Source organism: Gymnodraco acuticeps, unplaced genomic scaffold (genome assembly GCF_902827175.1).
Source record: "Gymnodraco acuticeps unplaced genomic scaffold, fGymAcu1.1, whole genome shotgun sequence".
In the NCBI taxonomy this organism is placed as follows: Eukaryota; Metazoa; Chordata; class Actinopteri; order Perciformes; family Bathydraconidae; genus Gymnodraco; species Gymnodraco acuticeps.
Window position 1 is genome coordinate 156,204 of NW_022990526.1, and position 7,911 is coordinate 164,114.

Consider the following 7,911-nt stretch of genomic DNA (forward strand, 5'->3'; position numbering starts at 1 on the left):
GAAAAAGAGATGCCTCGTTTATTTCCCCTGTGTTATTATCAGAAGTTACTGTACATTTTTGAATAATGTAGTTCATCTACTTTTAGTAGTTTGTTTAAATGTTTTAATTATGATGTTTTTGTTTGTAGAAGTGCATCATTCCTTGATTTATTGCAAAATGAATCTGAACTTTTTGATCTGTTATGATGATACACTGAAGCAATTTCTAAATTAACCCAATTAAGTGAGTTTTAAATCGTCCTACTTAGTTTATAAGGAAATTATGAAGAGGAACAAATTAAATGATTTGAAAATGATATCTATGTAGGCGCTGACGCTGTTGGCGGTTCTAGTGTTAACAGAAATTTTAATTAAATATGTGTAATGGAAAATGCAAATTAGTCGCTTTTCTATGGAATGCCATTTAAAGAGCCTGTGACACGAGTTTCCCCCATCATCTAAACCCATCAATTTGAGTAAATATTGTCCCCTTGAAAACCGTTACTGAACTGATTTTGGATATTTGTACTTTGATAACCATTAATCTGCCCTTCAATGTTGACCATTTTCTGGATCTTCTCGGGGATTCTTCAAGTCCCGCCAAATTATGTGTGACGTCATTGCGGGCACAGCGCTCCAGCTGCACGGTTCAGGATCCCAGCATCTGCATGTAAACGCACGATGGCGCACACAGCAGCAAGCTCAGACAGCGATGACAGTTTAATTTTGAACGTGTCTGAGAGCTCATATGAGGCTGAAGGATCGGTTTATGTTGTATCTGTTAGAAGTTTAGGAATTAGGTGCGTCAATATGGGCGATCATACGGTCATGTAGCCAGTGGGACTAAAAATCATCACGGGACTCTCGACCGGCCCACTTCGGTACCGCTAGTAAATTGTCAACAGGGGGAGTGGGGGATGTCAGGGGCGGCGGGTGCTGTAGATAGTAAATGTAAATATGTAAATATTTGTGTGTCACTGCATCCTGGTAAAATACAAATATAATGCAATGTCTGTGCCTTTGACATTAGCGCTGCTAGCCACCTGTGCTCTGTACTACGAAGCCAGTTCAACATACCCTGGATATGTTTGAGTAACAAACAAACTAACAACAAACTAACAAACGAGATCTCGCTAAGCAGTCCTACAACGCTGGTTATCAACTCGGTAAATGAAATCAAGCCAGGTTTTCTCTCTCCAGCTGAGAGCGCGTTCACGTCTAAGACACGAGTGGATCTGACTTTAATTACATTTGACTCGAGTGTTTCGTCAACATAATGTGTTGCTTAAAATAATACTTCTCTTCTGCATACAGTATGTGACACTGTAAGTGTTGCACGGCCAGATACGGCTGGAGAAGCTGACTCAGATAAGGAAATATATGATACATTATATGATCGATGAGGATATATCCATTTAACATGTTTATTGTAAAAAATGTCTGTGTCAAAATGAAAGAGAGCACCTATCAATCATCAAACCGTGGGGTCTTAATTCATTACGTATTGATTTCTATCTTACTTAGAAACTTCAGGAAAGTCGACGGGGGGGGCGCTAGTGGAGTGGAGTACTTCGTGACCACAGAGTGTGAACGTTGTGATCAGCTGTTTTAGCGCAGTTCTCCAGTGAAGGGAGGAGTCTCCCTCCGCAGCCGGTTGGTGTAGTTTTGGCACAATTCCGTTGTACAGACCGACGTTAACAGCAGCCCTGTCTGTGCACACGGAGACCGACTCTGTCGTCCGGTGATCTAACCGCCTTCTGGAAAAGCTTCACAAGTACGTCGGTACGCAAATGCGCTTTGTGACACAAGTGACGGTACGCATTTCAGATTACGCACATAACCTGCGTACCAGTTATGTGTTACCTGTACTACAGCTAAAGTATTCTCCGTCGGGACTACCTGCAACAACACCACGCCGTTATCTTGATTCTGATTGGCCAGAAGACATCAAAGATGTTCTATTGGGAAGACGATCACTACGTGACAAAAGTTTTCAAAACCGTTTCTGGTCTTCCGTATTTCCAGACAAGTGGCTGCTGAAATCAATCTTACTAACTGCTGTCTGTGCAATTTACTCCGCGCCAGTTGGCGGACTTTATTTTGCTTACTTTAACATCATTTTTCATGGTGGGGCTAAGCCATTTCTTGGTATGGGTGTAGCCTACTCCAGCCATACCCTGTCTTTATAAATATTTGTCTGCTGGCATACGAGCAGACCAGCATTTATCTATCACCAGCTTATGTTATTATTAAATATACAATGTATTCTGGTAACTATCAAAATAAAGACATTGTATAGTGTTCATAACAGTATTTTTATTTAATAAATTATACTTAATACAATAATATTACAAAAAAAACCTACATCTAAATAAATATATCATCTAAAAAAGATGCATTTGATTTAAAAATAACAAATATAATTCAAAATGTAAACAGCAACAAAGAAATTATAAACATTTTTTTTCTTTTTTCTTGTTAATATCCATTATCTTCGCTGTTATGTATCTTCCGGTCTTTGCCAATCTGGCCAGCATTTCTTGGTCCTCCACGTCTTTCTCGTGCAGCCACTGCTTGAAGCAAACTGAAAATAAGAAACAACAATGTTTTAACAAATCTTATTCAATTATGTGATGATAGAACTGCAAACAGAATAGCTGTAACTTTAACAAAATAAATAACTCAGTTACCTCTAATCATTAACCCATGTTTGTATCATTGAGTTAACTCTGTGTGTTGCTGCTAGCATACATAATATATACCTGACGTGGAAACGTTACTCGTGGATGGGGCTACAGAGCTACTAGAAAGACAGTCGAACCCGGTGCATTTCTCCGTCTGAATGTGGAGCACTTTTGCTAAATGTTTAGACAAATAGCTTGTGTTACCGCCCTTACATGCTAAATTCTTATTGCACTATTGGCCACCTCAAGACCAAGCCCCCAGGAAGTGTGCCGGACTCTGAGGAAAATATTCGTTGTGTCCAAACGGCGGAACTACAATTTCCTTATCAGTCTGTGACGTCGACCGGCCCAGAAATACTTTTTCCCATTGACTAACATTGGGAAAGAGACATCTGTAACTCGGTGGATACTTTTTTTGAAACTAAATAAACTACCCAGTATGAACTATTGTATAGCCCTAGAATCATTAAGTTCTTAAAGTTGTAAAATGCACTAAAAGCCGAATCTAGATGTATTCTCTCTCTCCATTCTTTCTAGTGAGCCGAGAGTGTGTGCTCGGGGGGCGGGGCTTAAGGGGCGCATGCTCTGTGAGCGCACAAACGGGTTATTCTGCTCTGACAGCCAGGCATGACGGGTAATCTGTGACGTTTCGCTCTCTCAAAAGTTGGGCCATTTTGACTTCATGCGTCAATGAGCAGCTCTCATAGGAAAGAACGAGGCCCCTCCTCCGACGCTGTATCCAGTTCTTATTAAACATCCATGCTCAAGACGGGTAACATAACTACCCTCGGGGCGCTTAGTTCTCTCCGCCATGTGTTTGTGTGCGCACGTGTGTGTGTGTGTGTGTGTGTGTGTGTGTGTGTGTGTGTGTGTGTGTGTGTTGCATGCATGTAGCAGGTTCTGTGTGTAAACTGCCCCACCCCCTCGCACACCGACAGGGGAGAGAGATCTCGTCTGGATTGGAAAGATCGAAAATAAATCATAGACGCACTTTGTAGTCTTATTGCATATTAGAAACGGAGTTGCAGTAAGACTGCAATATAATGTTTATGTAGATATAATACATATGACATCTATTTTTTAAATGTCTCCCGTAACGATAAAAAGATTGATAACATTGGACGTTAACGGTACCACGGTCTTTAATAATTCAGCCCCGGGGCCCCGTTAATACTGGGGCTCGGTACCCATCCCTAGTTTTAATTATTACATCATCAATATTACATTTCAAATAACCAAGTACTTGGTTACCAACACAAAGCGCAAGTGGCTAGTGCTGCTAAGAACATACCTGGTGATGGTGTTGATGGTGGCTCTTCGCTGCAGGATCTGGTCGATGTCCTCCTAGCAGAAGCGATTGCCTTCGTCGTTCTCGTCCATGATGGCGGCGTAGGCTCCTTTCCTCAGCAGGTCCTCGATCTCCTTCTTGGAGAACTGCTGGACCGGCTAAAGGCGACGCAGAGAGACATTTACACAAGTGGATTTAGAAAACTCTTTTTGAAAATAAACTAAGCGTACTGCAACAGCGACTGACCCAAAGATGACTTGGCATCTAGAAATATGACAGATTTTCTTTTTCTCACCCCGTTGTTGTTGCCACTCATGCTCTGCAGGACGGGACGGTCCAGCCCGAGCTTCAGACTAGCTTTATCCAGCATTTCCCTCTCATAGTTTCTAGTGATCAGACGGTACACCTCCACCGCCTTAGACTGGCCAAAACGATGACACCGAGCTTGAGCCTGAAATACAAAATTAAAAGAGGGGTCAAAAGAGCATCATGTGCAGCTGCTGTTCAACGTTTTTAAGCATTAAATGGGAAAATATACACTTAAAGAACCGAGGGAATAAACGGAAAGACTGTTGTTGTTGTCGCCCTATTGAACTATCTTTAGGATGGACAGAGCAGATATATATATATATATATATATATATATATATATATATATATATATATATATATATATATATATATATATTGTACCTGCAGGTCATTTTGAGGGTTCCAGTCAGAGTGGAATATCACACAGGTGTCTGCAGCAGTGAGGTTCACAAGTTCTTGATCAGGTGTTTGATGTGGGCTGGCATGATCCTTTCTGCAGCGATGAATAAAGAAAACAAAGAAGACATTATTAATAATAGTAACAACAATAATATTAGTATAACTATTTATATAGCACTTACACAATAATTGCAAAGTGATTCTCACAACAAAACAATAAAAAAACTAATTATTATAGGAATGTTAAAATACAAATAAATGATAAACATTCTGAGAGGCCGACTACAAAAGGTAGACTCAATGGCTCTTGATGACATCAATGAGCAGTCCCAAAACATGCTGCTGTATACAAATAAATAGGTCCAGATTTCTTCTATTTAGTGTTGGATGATTTGTTGTATTGATTGCTGATGGATGTTAAGATATGTTTTACAATTATAACAAAAAGATTATTGTAATTGGAATCAAATAGTTTACAAATTGTAGTTTTAATAAAATGACTAGCAATATAGGATTTATTAAGTTACTAAATTAACGTACACTGAACTGTAAAACGTACCACTATTTAGGAAAGGACCTGATCAGAAGGATTGACTAGTAAGACAGCAAAGAGGTGGAGGAGGTCTCTGTCATGTACAACCATTGGTAGATGTTACACCTGAAAGAAAGATAAGGAAATAAGACAACACAGGAGGACAAACATCTTAAGTAAAAGACCAAATCATGTCAAGCTTTAACCTGAGGCTGTTTTTTCAGTCTTTACAATGCACAGTTGGAAATTACATTCCAAAAGCTAAATTCAAACTCAACACCATAAATAACTGGGTACCAAAGTGCTTTACCTGATAGGACACGTTCCACACGGAGCAGCAACCATCCGGCTGGGCCTTTTGCTGCATATCATCTCCTCCCTCTCCACTGTTTCCAGTAGATATCTACTGCCTCTGTCCAATAAAACTGAAATGCCCCAAAACAATCATATTTAAAAAGTTAAAAACAATAACTTGCTTTTGGCATTCAAATGTATTATAATCTCACCTTTTTCCTGGATGTCAGGAAGGCGTTCCCTTCAAGTCCGCAACCAGTCATAGGAGTTCAAATGCAAAGCCTGAAAGATGACAAGAGCGGGAGACTTACATGTTACAAGATAAGTAATACCAGAGCAGTGTTTAGGACATGCAGAGAACAGATCAAATCCCCTGACAGGCTCACACACTTTGGTGATGTCCTCATCTGATAATGATGTTTCATTTTTAGCAACAAAGTAACATTACTCAAGGTATATGTTGGACCCAACTCATGTACAGTATGTTTTGCATCTCCTCAACAATGGTCTGTATAGTTGAGTAGAAACAAACTGTCCCTACAGTTTCAGGTAGATTAACAAAGAAAAGTTTGCAATGAAGCACAAAACCCCTCTTTGTATTAAGCTAGCTGACACAAAAAGTACAGCTTAACATGCTAACCTGGTGGAGTTAGCTAACGTTAGCTAACTTCAGGTCCAACACAAAACCTCTAACGTGCATTACATTGACGATTTTAAACACAACTTAACTCTCTCAACTTGTAAAATAACGTTAATTTAACATACCCTTAAATAACTACATCACGTTTTTCAGGGGCAACACAAACTGCAGAAAACGTTAGCTGCTAACTGTTGTTAGCTAAGACAGCTAGCTCGTAACGATAGCCTCCTAGCAAACGTAAGGTTACGTGAACATTAACTTAACGTTGTAAGAAAGCAAAACGAACCTTCGAGACATATTTTACTCTCAGACTGGGTGTAATTGTGTAGCGTTGCTTACCTCCAGAAGGACTTTTAGCTGTTTCCCAGTAGAGACTAGAGAGAGCTGTCAGAGCGGTTGCTCTCAGAAGAGCAGCATTGGGCGGACCAGATAAGACCAGAGAAGACCAGATAAGAACCAGTTAAGTCTTGGAGCCCACCGACGTCTTCCATGTTGTTATTTTCATTTAGTAGTTTGCCTTATAGTCCTTCTCCTCCATTTTCTTCCTCTTCTCGAGTAGTCAGTGTGGTGCTGTTGCTTTGGTCTGGGTCTCTGGACCTGTGAGCTAACCACGCCCCGTTCATTTGCACATAAGGAATGGAAATGTCTCATCATGAAATACAAGTCACATGAAATAAGCCATTATGAAATACGAGTCTCTTAAAATAAAGAAACGCGTCATTATGAAATACAAGTCATCTGAAATAAATAAATATGTCATTATGAAATACGAGTCTCTTTAAATAAATAAATGTGTCATTATGAAATACAAGTCTCTTGAAATAAATAAATGTGTATTTAAATGTACATGTATACATATTTATTGCCTAATTTATTTATTTTATAATTTATTTCATAGGCATATTTATATATATATGTATTTATTTAATTATTTATGTATATATATATTTATTTAATATTGGCTTAAATGGCATTCCATACATTTCGGCGCCTCCCGCTTTTTTAACGCTGATTTGAGTGACTCGTGTAATTCGTGGAGAACCGAAGAGTTTTCGTTTTGGGGGGGGGGGGGGGGGGGGGGGGTGGACCCGGACAACTTCTCACTTCAAAAAAGAAGAAGAAATCTAGACCGCAAAATAATTAAACAAGCGAGTGCCTGTTTTTCCTGGCCAATGACAGGTTAATTGAACACAACACGAGCGTAACGTCTCTTCACGTTAAGTTCCCCACCCCTGCTGTAAATAATAATAAAAACCCTTGATTTATAGCTTAACATCTCTGTCTCCTATTGATCAGAGTATATTATAAAGAATAGCCAGTTAATTGAAGCATTATAGCACAGGCCTTTGTCAGATGGTATATTTGACACTGTTTTTTTTCTGCTTCGAATAGTTCTCTCTTTTTTCACCATACCTGTGTTTGCATCCCTGTGTATGATTTTCTTACCTGGAGTTCTGCCTTTTTGAACAGACTTTTTGAGTCCTAGCTATATTGTCTGCAGTTCTAGGGTTAATATGTATCTAATATGATTGTCATCGGTCTAAATTAGATTTCAAATGATTAACTGTGTATGTAATGAAGATCATAGTGTGGGTTGAATCCATTTTCATAACCACCGTTTTTTTAAGTGATTTAAATGCGGAAACTGGGTTTATTCATCAGAATTTTGTATGACTTGACTTGACCTGCTTGACCTGAGCAATGACTTGACTTGACTTGCTTGACTCTCACCACAGTGACTTGGGACTTGCTTGATACTTGTAGGTCAAGACTTGAGACTTGC

General features: G+C 39.4%; 1 long non-coding RNA gene across 1 annotated transcript; it reads right to left on the reverse strand.

The window, feature by feature from the left end:
• Positions 1–2,097: 2,097 nt before the first annotated feature.
• On the reverse strand, positions 2,098–6,749 carry LOC117553367. The gene is made up of 8 exons (XR_004570143.1): positions 6,468–6,749; positions 5,701–5,770; positions 5,505–5,619; positions 5,222–5,320; positions 4,645–4,756; positions 4,247–4,402; positions 3,955–4,109; positions 2,098–2,563 (listed from the first exon to the last, which is right to left on the reverse strand). It is a non-coding gene; the product is annotated as an uncharacterized LOC117553367 (long non-coding RNA).
• Positions 6,750–7,911: the final 1,162 nt, after the last annotated feature.